The sequence below is a fragment of the Mauremys mutica genome, unplaced genomic scaffold, assembly GCF_020497125.1.
Source record: "Mauremys mutica isolate MM-2020 ecotype Southern unplaced genomic scaffold, ASM2049712v1 Super-Scaffold_100125, whole genome shotgun sequence".
In the NCBI taxonomy this organism is placed as follows: Eukaryota; Metazoa; Chordata; order Testudines; family Geoemydidae; genus Mauremys; species Mauremys mutica.
The window spans coordinates 76,114-87,931 of NW_025423274.1; the positions used below are offsets into that span (position 1 = coordinate 76,114).

The 11,818-nt window shown below is 53.3% G+C and overlaps 1 long non-coding RNA gene across 1 annotated transcript; it reads right to left on the reverse strand.

The window, feature by feature from the left end:
- Positions 1-6,072: 6,072 nt before the first annotated feature.
- Positions 6,073-9,783, reverse strand: LOC123359454. The gene is made up of 3 exons (XR_006575863.1): positions 9,737-9,783; positions 6,437-6,574; positions 6,073-6,116 (listed from the first exon to the last, which is right to left on the reverse strand). It is a non-coding gene; the product is annotated as an uncharacterized LOC123359454 (long non-coding RNA).
- Between the last annotated feature and the right edge of the window lie 2,035 nt (positions 9,784-11,818).

The following is an 11,818-nucleotide window of genomic DNA, read 5'->3' on the forward strand; positions in this document are numbered from 1 at the left end:
TTACCAAGTCAGTATGGGTTTGGATCTCACTGAAAATACCATGATGCCAGACAATACTGTAGCATCTAAACTAAAAGTTTAGATAAAAAAGAGAAAGGAAACCAGAAACAGAAAGAAAGTTGTTAAATGGGAAAGGAGTCAGATACATTCAGAAATCTATATATCAGGTTCTTAGCAGTATTGGTAAGTTGCCGGCTTGAAAGTCTGTTTGGAACACAGCCACAGCTTGGATGGGTCATCCAGTCCTTTGTTCAAGGCTTCAGTTTGCATAGGTGCCGACTTTTGGTTTTGCCAGTGGGTGCCCCATCCTGGCTCCGCCGCCTTCTCCAAAGCCCCACCCCCACTGTACTTCTTCCTGCCCCATCTCCCTAGACTCTCCTGAATGCCGCCTCCTTACCGACCCCCTGCCCTAAATGCCTCCTACCTACTGCTCGCTCCTTTGCACTCCTTCCTGCCGTAGGGGCGAGGGTTCTTGTGCTGGAGGGGGGCTCTGCCAGTTTTGAGGGGAGGCTATTTTCAGCATATTTATACACTTCCAGTGTCCTCATTGAAAGTGTGTCTATAACTGGTATCTCCCGTTCCTGATGTTTCCCAGTTCTTGTTCTCTACCCGGGTCCCTTTTCCCATCTCTCTCTTTCTGCTCCCCACCTCCTGGTGCCTCTGTTTAGTGCCCGCTCCCATCCACGCACTCAAAGCAGTTCTGTCTTCCCCCAAGCCCCACCCACTGTGGCCAGCCCAGGAACTGCCCACCCTGAGCCAGAGAGAGAAATTTAATTCAACAGCCCAGCATAGAAATGGCCCATTTATTCATCCGGCTTTATGGCTGCTGTGTTACTCCAGCGCCTCCCAGTCCCCCAGGCTGCAGCCCACCCCCACTTTGAAGCTCACTCGCTGACTCCCTCACCCACTCTTCAACGTTGTGGGGGGGGGGGAGCCCTGGTGGGATCATGGCCAAAGGCAGGGGGGAGGGGTTGATCCTCCCCCAGGCTGCAGCAGCCCAGCACCCCGAAGGAAGACAAGCTCAGGCGTCCCAAGGTGAAGCAGGGCCATGTCTCCTGACTTGAAGCTCATACGGGGGTGAATGCAGCAAGAGGAATGCAGCTCCCAGGGAAGAGGAGATGGGGGGTGGATGGATCCAGGGGAAGGAAATCAATCTTTCCTGACGCAGATGCTGGTTGGCCCGGGAAGGGATAAACTTCCTCTGGGGGAGGAAAAGCCCCTCAGCCAAGCTTGATCTGGGCAGGGGAGAGGGAGACAGCTTTGAGGGGAGCAAGCGTTACTTTCCCAGGCATGAGAGCCGGCCGTGGAGAAGAGCCCACGGGGAGGATGCGGCTAGAAGCACTGGTGGTGTGTTGGCCCCTCTTGTCCCCCCACACATGGGGCAATGGATGCAGAGCCCTGGCACCTGGGTCAGAGCCGTAGGGGCTGGGAGCTCCCAGAGGCTACATGGGAGGAGTCTGGGCACAGGCAGGGTCCGGGCTGGGAAGGGGGGCTGCTCATCTGCACCTGGGCTAGGGCTGCAGTGAAGCCCCTCTCACCTTTGGCCATGGCTGGGTGCACCCGGCTGGAGCACGGGGAGGGGGCGAGCAGCTGGCCTCAGACCAAGTTCACTCATCAGACACCAGGGCAAGCTTTTCTTAAAGGAGCAATGTCTTTTGGTTTGTCCCCCTGCCCAGCACTAAGGGGGCCCACTGCTAGTTTCTCCTGGCTGGAGCGGGAGCACAGGTCCTGGGGGAGACACCAGGGTGGGCTGAGAATGGCTGGCTCAGTCCTTGAGAAACTCCCTGCCAGCCCGTACTGCTCCCATCAGCCCCCTGGGGCAAGCCGAGAAGCTGCCCAGCCGTCTCCCCCCAGCCCTCTGCCGCGAGGCTCCCCACCCCATCCCCCGCCACCCCTAGCCCAGAAGCTGCCAAGCCCTGAAAATTAAAAGGACTCACACACGCCTGCAGTGGAGCTGGGAGCTACAGCAGCTGCAGGGAAAACAGCTGATAGGCGGGCGTTGGTGGCAAACAGCTGATTGGCCACAGCCAGCCTGAGGGCTGCTGAGGGCTGCTGAGCATGCTAAATAGCGGATTGGCAGTTGCCTACAGCTGAGCTCCCCGGTGGGTGCAGAGCCCCCCCAGAGTCGGGGCCTATGTCGGTTTGTAGAGAAGTTGCTCCAGAAGTAGGAAGAGGGATTGAAGACAAAATGGAGATGATGCAGCTGCCCTTCATATTCCTTTTGCCATGTGGCTTGTACTTCCTGTGTCCCAAACACAAGCTTCAGAGCACAGGGCATGGAAAAGCCTTGGAGGTCTCAGTACACAGGCATACACGTGCATGTCTTGCTGACTCAATAGGTGTATCCCCTTGATCCTATCCATGGATTCATTGTACAGGTGACGACCCTGGATGGGCCATCGAACAGGGCAGGCAGTGCTGATGCCAATAGATCTGTGGGTGTCACCCACAAACACAGTCCACAGTCTGGAATACAGATATACCCTACGTATCTATATCTCACACTACAAAGGTGATACAAAGAAACAAAATGACCATACTTGGAAAATTATAACATTTTCCCTGACACCTAACATGGCATATCTAGCACAATTCATTGCAATTTTATCATAGTGGTATTAATAATAAAGTAATAATAATATAAAGCGTCTCACACTTCCAGACCGTGTCACATTTAGTAAACCAGTGAATTCCCAGAACCAGCTGCCCAGCTCCTTGAAGATGCAGAACACTCTGCTTAGGAGGGATTGAAATACCCACATATCTGCTGGGAACACACACAGACAGGCCCTGTGTCAGTCTGTAATCCTATGTTCACTGTTCTGGAAAATTATGATCAATTCTGTACACAGAATGGTCTGTGAAGTATCACTGGAAATTGCATAATCTACTGAATAGTATCCTCCTGTTAAAATGTGTAACAATACTGTATGTAAAGTTGTGAGATTTTACTGTATGATATTACAAAAGTTACAATTCTGGGGAACACCCACAGACCAGTTCCTCAGAGACAGCAAGACAAACAGCTGGTCAAACAGCCATTCTGCAGCAGGGGGAAGGTGTGAAGAAGACAGTTACATTCCATCACATGAAACTCATCTCTACAACAGACAGCCTGGCACCATCACTCAGCTGAGAACTGAAGTTGTTTCTAATAGAAAGGATTGAATTATAAAAAGAGGTGAGGAAAGTCTCTCTCTCCCCTTTCCCTCTGCTCATGACAACTCCTGAAGAACTGAATGTGGGCAGCAGAGGCAGGTTAGAGGGAGTCCTGGCTGAAAGGAAAACCAGCCTGTCTCAGCACATGGTGAGAGAAACATTTGCTTTGAATCCATTAGCTTGTTAACTTAGACGTTAGTTTGTGTTTTATCATGCATTTCTTTTGTAAACAATTCTGACTTTTATGCCTCATTACCCATAGTCACTGAAAATATTTTTTTCCGGCAGTTAACAATTTTGTTTTATTGTTTTACCTAACCCGTGTGTTTGGATTCAAGTGTGTTGGAAACTCCATTTGGAATGACAAGGTTGGCACGTGTCATTTTCCACTGATGAAATAACAGACTTCATATGAGCTTGCATTGTTCAGTAGTGTGCTGGACAGGACAAGATGCACATTTCTGGGAGATGTCTGGGAACAGAGAATGTTCTGGGGTTATCCAGTGGGGTACTGTAATTCGTGAGTCACTGACTAGCAGCTCTGAATACTGTGTAGCTGGGAGCGAGTTACATGCTGGAGACTGTGTGTTAACTGCCTAGGAGTGGCTGCTCTCACAGTAAAACAGTGTAAAAGGCACCCCAGCCTGGGGAACTGAGGGGAAACAGCTGTTCAACGGTCCAGATTGCACTGTGGTTAATGACACAGACACTCAATTTCAAAGAGTTTCCTAAAACTCAGAGAAAGTAAATCCATGTCCCAGAAATCGAAGTCTCCAGACAGAGGGCAAGTCTCCCTGGCACTGCTTCTTGCTGACAAACAGGTCCAGAGACAATGAGAGAGTCCCAGGGAATCTGGGAACAGGAAGCATGGGCTGGTGGGGTTCAGTGGAGAAAGGGAACAGGAAGGGCAGGGATATTACTGAACACAGGAGCTCAGCAGTGCTAGATGTCAGGATAACACATAGTGCAGACCATTGGAAAACAATCTCAACTATACATATAATATGATGCGGTCTAAATTATCTGTTTCCACTCAAGAGAGATCTTGGAGTCACTATGGATAGTTCTCTGAAAACATCCACTCAACGTGCAGTGGCTGTCAAAAAGCAAACAAAAAAGTTGGGAATCATTAAGAAAGGGATAGATAATACGATAGAAAATATCATATTGCCTCTATAGAAATCCATGGTACGCTTACATCTTGAATACTGCATGCAGATGTGGTCTCCCCATCTCAAAGAAGATATATTGGAATTGGAAAAGGTTCAGAAAAGGACAAAAAATGCTTAAGGGTATGGAACAGCTTCTGTACGAGGTGAGATTAAAAAGACTGGGACTTTTCAGCTTGGAAAAGAGACAAAGGGGGGATATGAGAGAGGTCTATAAAATCATGACTAGCGTGGAGAACGTAAATAAGTGTTATTTACTCCTCATAACACAAGGACTAGGAATCACCCAATGAAATTAATAGGCAGCAGGTTTAGAACAAACAAAAGGAAGTATTTCTTCACACAACACACGGTCAACCTGTGGAACTCCTTGCCTGAGGAGGTTGTGAAGGCTAGGAATATAACAGGATTTAAAAGAGAACTGGAAAAATTCACGGAGGTTAACTCCATTAATAGCTATTAGCCAGGATGGGTAAGGAATGGTGTCCTTAGCCTCTGTCTGTCAGAGGGGGGTGATGGATAGCAGGAGAGAGATCACTTGATGATTGCCTCCTGGGTTCACTCACTCCGGGGCACCTGGAGTTGGCCACTGTCAGTGGACAGGATACTGGGCTAGATGGACCTTTGCTCTGACCCAGTACGGACATTCTTATGTTCTTACGTTATGCTGGACCTAAACCCCAGTTTTACTTGAGCAAACAGGAGATATTTGACACTGTGCGATACAGCTCCTGTGCGCTGTTCCCAAAGTGTTCTGCAGCAGGGGAGGGTCTGTGGCAGTGTGTGTGTCACTGGCATATTGCAGTGATGCAGAAACAGGGCAGAGTAGGGATGGCATTGGGGGGTGGCATGAACCATCTCTCTTAATTTCCCCTTCCAAGAACTGAGGGGACAGGAATCCTTACCCAGTAAGGTCACATTCTCATAGTTCTCCTGCATGACGTCTCTGTACAGAGCTCTCTGAGTGGGGTCCAGCAGAGCCCCCTCTTCCCTGGTGAAATACACAGCCACCTCCTCGAAGGTCAATGGCCCCTGAAAGAGCAAGAGTCCAGCACTCAGTACCTGCTGCACCACTCACACTTTCAATCAAATGGAAGCTCTGGTGGATGATAGTCAACAGAGTCCCACCCCAGCCCGCACAGAGAATCCGGGAAACACCAGGGTGAGGGGATGAAGAAAGAGCCCCTTGTCTCTCCCAGCAGATCCATCACACGCCTACTGCCACAGACTGATAGAGGAGAGGGAGGCCCTAGCAGGGACCAGGTAGAGTTCCGTGGTAGGAAGCCCAACACCCTCCTCATTGTGAGGAGCTGGATATGAAGGGAGGGGAATCTCCCCTAAGCCTGACTGGTGGGTGCCCCCTTCATATCTCACAGCAGCCGCTGGTTAGTCGGGTCAGGCTCCAGCACTGGGAGTCTGGTCAGTTTTCCTAGCCCCATGTAGGTGGGTTATTTTCTGTTCCAGAATTGAGGGCATTTCAACCTCCTAATCTCATGGGTCTGCTCCTAGAGTCTAGGCCATTTATTAAACAACTTCAAGCAGGTTTGCCACAATCTGTCCTTCTCCCTTTCCCACCCTGTGCATTTCCTGCCCCGCTCCAACCTCCAAACCAGACTGTGCAAATCTTCCCATCTCTGGTGTACTTGCTGTTCCTCTCCCTCCTTCAGGAACCTATCAGCAACCATGCAATAATCCCTACCTTAGCTGGCTCCACTGCAGCCATTTCTCTCCCCTGTCCCATGGCAGGATGGGATGAGCTGGAGCGAAACATGGACGTCATTCAGCAGCCTGGCAGGGCGAGAAGGGCAGTTGTGGAGGTTTCAGAACAGGTTTTAGTTAATGTCACATCACGATTCCCCCAGGATCTTTCCCTGCAGACAGACATCCTAGATTCTGCCATGCTGAGAAATGCTCAATCTCTTTATTACAGTGTAGACCTGGCCCCTCCTGCCAGGCTAAGCCCAGAGAGAGATTTTTAACCTCCCTTCTCCATCCCTCCATCCCATAACAAAACCCAGGTCTACACTGGAGGTGGAGGTTGATCTAAGATACCCAACTTCAGCTATGAGAATAGCATAGCTGAAGTTGGCTTACTTAGATGGACTTACCGCAGCATCCGACTGCTGCTGCTAACCCATCGACTCCGCATTCGCCCCTTGAGGCAGTGGAGTACGGGAGTTGATGGGAGAGCGCTACCTGCCGATCCGGTGGTAGTGTAGACCTGCTCTTTGTCTCTGAACACAAGGCTAGAAAAGAGCAGAACCAAAGGCGTCACTGTGGGGGATTCCCTTGGACACTGACCCCAGGGCAGCCATACCCCAACAGGGGGAATATGGAGTCAAGAACCAGCTTTTCCTATGTCTGATCCTTGTTTTGTTCACTGGAAAGTGGTTCTGCCCAGGGATGCTGCAATACATGTGTCTGGGTGGACTAATGAGTGGGAAGAGAGATTTCCAGCTCTCTTCTCCCACTGACCCTTTCAGTCTCTCCTTCCCCTGTCCTCTCTCCCTGCCCCTTTGGCTGGGAAAGTCCATTCCTGGTTCTTTGCTCTCCCATGGCTGGATTTTCTCCTGGCAACTACTAATGAGAGGAGATATTGGGGGGGGCTGTTTGTGCAGAGTCACTTTCTTGCTAGTCCCCAGCACATTCTCTGAGGTCTGGTCTGTTACCTGGAGTCTGTGGCTCAGAATTTGTATTAACAAAGCCCAGGTCTGCTAGTACCAGCTGCAGAAAGTGATCACCTGGGCCGGGCAGAGAAGCAGCTTTAATTAAGGTCACATCCCAGCACAGAACCCTGCTGGGGGAGCAGCAGCTGCTAAGCCTGGTCTCCCAGATCACAATGGAGGCTGCAGTGTCTGACCCAGGAAGCTGAACCCCAATATCCTGAGCAGAGAGGGACAGAGCGTTTGAGCAGCTTCCCTCCTTTAGCTCTCTGGGGAGAGTAGCTAATGAGAGCCCCTCCTCACAGGGAGAATTGCTGATCTCATTTGCCTCACTGTCCATCTGGAGTCACTCCCTGTCTTTCCATGCAGTGACTCTGGATTAACAATGTTCTCAATGAATCCAGATTTCAGAAAGAAGGAGTCCAGAATGCTGTGGAAGATAGTGATAAACCCCTTCCCACCTCCCTCACCCCCCAGATCTAGGACAAGGAATCAGGGCAGGAATTTTCCCTATGAAACCAGAAGTTCCTGCAGTTTTCAAGAGGAGAGAAAAGCAAAATCTGTCACTTCACCTCACAGTGTTTGATAAGTGGCTAGAAAGTTATCATGGTGACTGGGCCTGGCCGGGGAATGCCAGGAAGTGCTTGGAGCCAGGATTCTGGCACAAGCTGATGAGATAGAAGGAGCATGGTTAGTAGCAGCCCCCAGAGCCTCCATCCAGGGGCCTCCAAACACCCCCCAGTACCCAGAATCCAGACCCCCCAGCCAGGGTCCCACCATATATTCCCTGGGACCCAACCCCCAGAATCCCTGGCCAGAGACCCCAGATACCCCTCAGAGCCCCACCAACCAGAGAACCCCCACCAGATCTTCACTGCCAGGCTAGGAATCCCAAAGGGTTCCCCCCACCAAGAGCCCCCACCAGCCAGGGACCCCAATTGGGAACTCACTGCCTGCCTAGGACCCCCGCCTGCCCTTCAGCAGAAAGGTAAGACATGTCCATGCCCTGTCACTAGCAAATAATGGTCACCATGGATCCACCCCAAGGTGGCTACATCTTAGCAATGTGGGAAGCAGCCCCTTCCAGAGACCATTTGTCATGGGCTTTGGGATACTTCTGGACCCACGCTGCACTCAGAGTGACCTCCTCACCCAGTGCCAGATGGAGAAAAGAAAAGGGTCCAGCCAATTCTCCCATTACCAGCTGGGAACCACTGATCCCCCAAACAGGGGGAGGCCTCTGGCTTTGATTAAACATGTGGCTGGTCTCTTTCATCAGCAAACATTTTAACAGAGATAAAGGAGGAACAAATGATTCTCAAAGGAGAGGGGAAAGATGATCACTGGGCAATTTAACCCCCTGCGACCTCCAGGATGGACAATGACTCAGGGCAACAGGTTCCCTCCAAGGAAGGAGAAGTTGCTGGGATTTAGAGACATGGGGAACAGCCCGAAACCGACAGGATTTTTAATTGATATTTGATAATGACGTAGAAAGAGGGAAATGCTGAGCTTTGAGATCAATGTTCAGAAATGAAAGAGAAAGGGTGGAAATCTGAACGATTTTGGATCCATTTTTGCCAATTATAGAGAAGAAAGTGTAAAATTGGAGGTATTTTATATCAGTTGTTGGTATGAGGTAAAATCTGAGTGTATTTCACATCAATATTTGATAAATGAATAGAGCAGAAATGGGCAACATTTGCAAACATTTTTTATCCATGTTTAGAATCTGAGGAAAGGTGTAAATCTCAGATTTCCTTTTTATTTTATCATTAGAGAGACAAGGAAAAAATCTCTGGGGATATTCACTTAGAAATAGACAACTAAAGGGAAATGGAGCAAATGTTTAGGGTATAAACATGTCACAAGGTAAGCAATTGACAACATGAGAGAAAAACACCAAGATCTGGGGGGATTTTATGTTGCTATTAAATAACTAGAGGGAAAAGGGGCGCTGTTTGACTGGATTTTATGAGACTATCCAATACATAAACACAAAGCGATGGCACCTCCCTCTGCCACCATTCCCATGGGCAGCAGGGAGCCCTTTGAGGAGCTGATTTAAGAGAGGGGGGAGGTGGAAGGCTCCGTGGATAAAGGAAGGGGGCAGCAGTGGGGGACGAGCAGGTGACTGGGGGCTGAGGGAAACGGTGTTGGTAGTTAGGGGCAGTAACTGGGACTGGGAAACCGGGGTCCGGGCAGCCCCCACGGGGGACACGTGCCCCTCCCGTCCCCCCCCCCGGCAGAGAACGGGCATCTCACCCCCCCCACACGCCAGGGGCAGCCACGTGCTGGGGACTGACCCAGGGCAACAATTTCCCACCCGGACAAGGACAAATCGCTGCAGGTAAAACGGGGGGGGGGACCCCCCATCGGAGAGATTTTAAATGGACATTGGAGACTCGTGGAGAGACCAGGGCAATATGGGGGGAGATCAGAGAGCTGATCATGGGGGGGGGGGGAATCTCCCTGGATTTTAGAGCCACGTGTGATAACGAGAGAAAAGGGGAAACACTGGACAGACTTTGTACGGGGGAGGACGTGGCACAAACAGGGAAGGATTCAGTGAATTTACCCCCCACCCCCCGCAGGGGAATTTCCTGGCTGCACAAAACAGTTCGAATCTCCCTCCCCACAGACCCCGCCCCCCGCGCAACCCCGACTCACCCCCCCTCCCCCCCGAGGCTTCTCCCAGGTTCCCCGGGGCAGAGTCACGTGCCCGCCCCGGGGTCTCTCACTCACCGGCTCACACGGAGGCGGCAGCAGCAGCTTTGTTCTCCCGCCCCCAGCGGGGCTCGCACGGAGCATGCGCAGTTCCAGCTGCTGACCCCCCCCCCCTCACCTGGGCTGGAGAGGGCGGCCGCGCCCCGGGGCAGGCTGGGAGATGTAGTTCCGGACTCTCCCTGGAGCGGAAGTGACGTCGGCCACGGAGGCGGAGCCGGAGCGCGGACGCGTCTGGGTCGCTGCGGTTCTGCCTGGCTCGTGCGGGGCCGTTGGAGCCTCTCCCGGGGCTGGAGAAGGGTTTGTGCCGCTGGGGCTCTGGGCATGCGCAGATCGCGGCGGGAGAGAGCTTCATTAACCTCCCCCCCCCCCCCGTGCCCGGCCCGGGCCCCGCCCCCGCTGCGGAGCTGCAGCCTCCAGGTCCCGGCGCGAGCCCGGGGGCGGGGCCGGACGGGAGGGTCCCGGGGGGGCTGGGAAAGGGGCGGGGGGGGAAGTGTCGGTGCAGCCCGGACATGGCCGGGGGGGGGAGCCGGTGACCCCCGAGGAGCGGGGAGAGAAAGGGGGGGGCTGAGATCCCCTCGGATTTACCGCTGCCCCCCCCGTGGGGACCCCCCGTCCCCCCCGTCCTGCCCCCTTTCTCCCTAGAGAGCCACGAGCAGCCCCCAGGGTGACCCCCCCTCCCCCAACCCCTGAGAAGTTCCCTGTCCCCCCCCCCCGATTGTGCCCCATTTTCTCTCCCCTTCGCCAGTGGCCAGTTCAGAGCTCGGGTTTGGGGGTTTCCCCCCATTTCCCCTGCAGGGATTTGTCCTTGTGCGGGTGGGAAATGGTTCCCCCGAGTGATTCCTGAGCTGGGCAGAGGGTGAATGGGCAGAGGCTGGGGGGGCCTGAGACAGGGACACCTCTGGGCTGGGCTGGGGGGGCCTCTCTCTGCTGGCAACGGGGCCTGGGAAGGGCTAGGAAGGGGGGGGAGGAGCAAGTGTCCCCCATGGAGACGGCCCAGCCCCAGGTTTCCCAGTCCAGCTACTCCCCCCTCCCCCACCCTGCCCAACCCAGCAGCCCCCCCCCCGCCCCAGTTACATTCCCAGACCCCCCAGCCAGTGACTTTCTCAGTCACAGCCAGTGACCTTCTGACTCCAGCCCCACTCCTCGAAAATCTTCCCGCTTTTCTCTCCAGATGTGTGACTGAGATCAGGGCTCTTATCGTACTGAGCGTGGCCCTGTTCTGCCAGGCGCTGCAGAGACCCCACGTGAGATCTGGGCCCTGTTCTGCCAGGTGCTGAAGAGACCCCAGGTGAGATCAGACCCCACTGTTGTGCCAGGTAAAACTGAGACCTGGACTGAGATCACGGCCCCCCTTGTGCCAGGCAGTGCACCACTGTGGCCCAAACTGCTGCCTCCATTGTGCTGGGCACTTCAGAGACCTCGACTGAGATCTGTGTCCCCGTTGGGTCTGGCCCTGCACTGACCCCGACCCAGATCACGTTGCACCACTGTACTGGGCACTGCACTGACCGTGACAGAGATCCTGGCCCCACATTTTGCCAGGCGCTGCAGGGGCCCTAAACAAAATCCGGGTTCCTGTAATGCCGGGAGCTGCAGAGACCCTGACTGAGATCAGGCCCTGTGTTGGTCAGGGCTCTGCGCAGACACTGACCAAGGTCAGGATCCCCATTGTGACAGGAGCTGAATAGACACCCAGGGTATCTCTACCCTGCCGTTAAACCCCCCAGCTGGCCCATGGCAGCTGCCTCAGGCTCACAGGGCTCAGGCGAAGGGGCTGTTTAATTGCAATGTAGATGTCTGGACTCAGGCTGGAGCCAGGCTGTAGGACCCTGCGAGGTGGGAGGGTGCCAGACCTTGGGCTGCAGCACCAGCCGGAACATGGACACCACCATTAAACAGCCCTGCAGCCTGAGCCGTGTGCGCCCAAGTCAGCGGGCACGGGCCAGCCGCCGGTGTCTGACTGCAGTGTAGACGTGCCCACAGTGACAGAGAGGCCTTGCCACAAAAAGCTCAGAGGCTAAATAGGCCAATGGTGGGAGGTGACTCTCCATTTTACAGATGGGGAAACTGAAGCTCTGAGAGCTGAAGTAATTTGCTCAG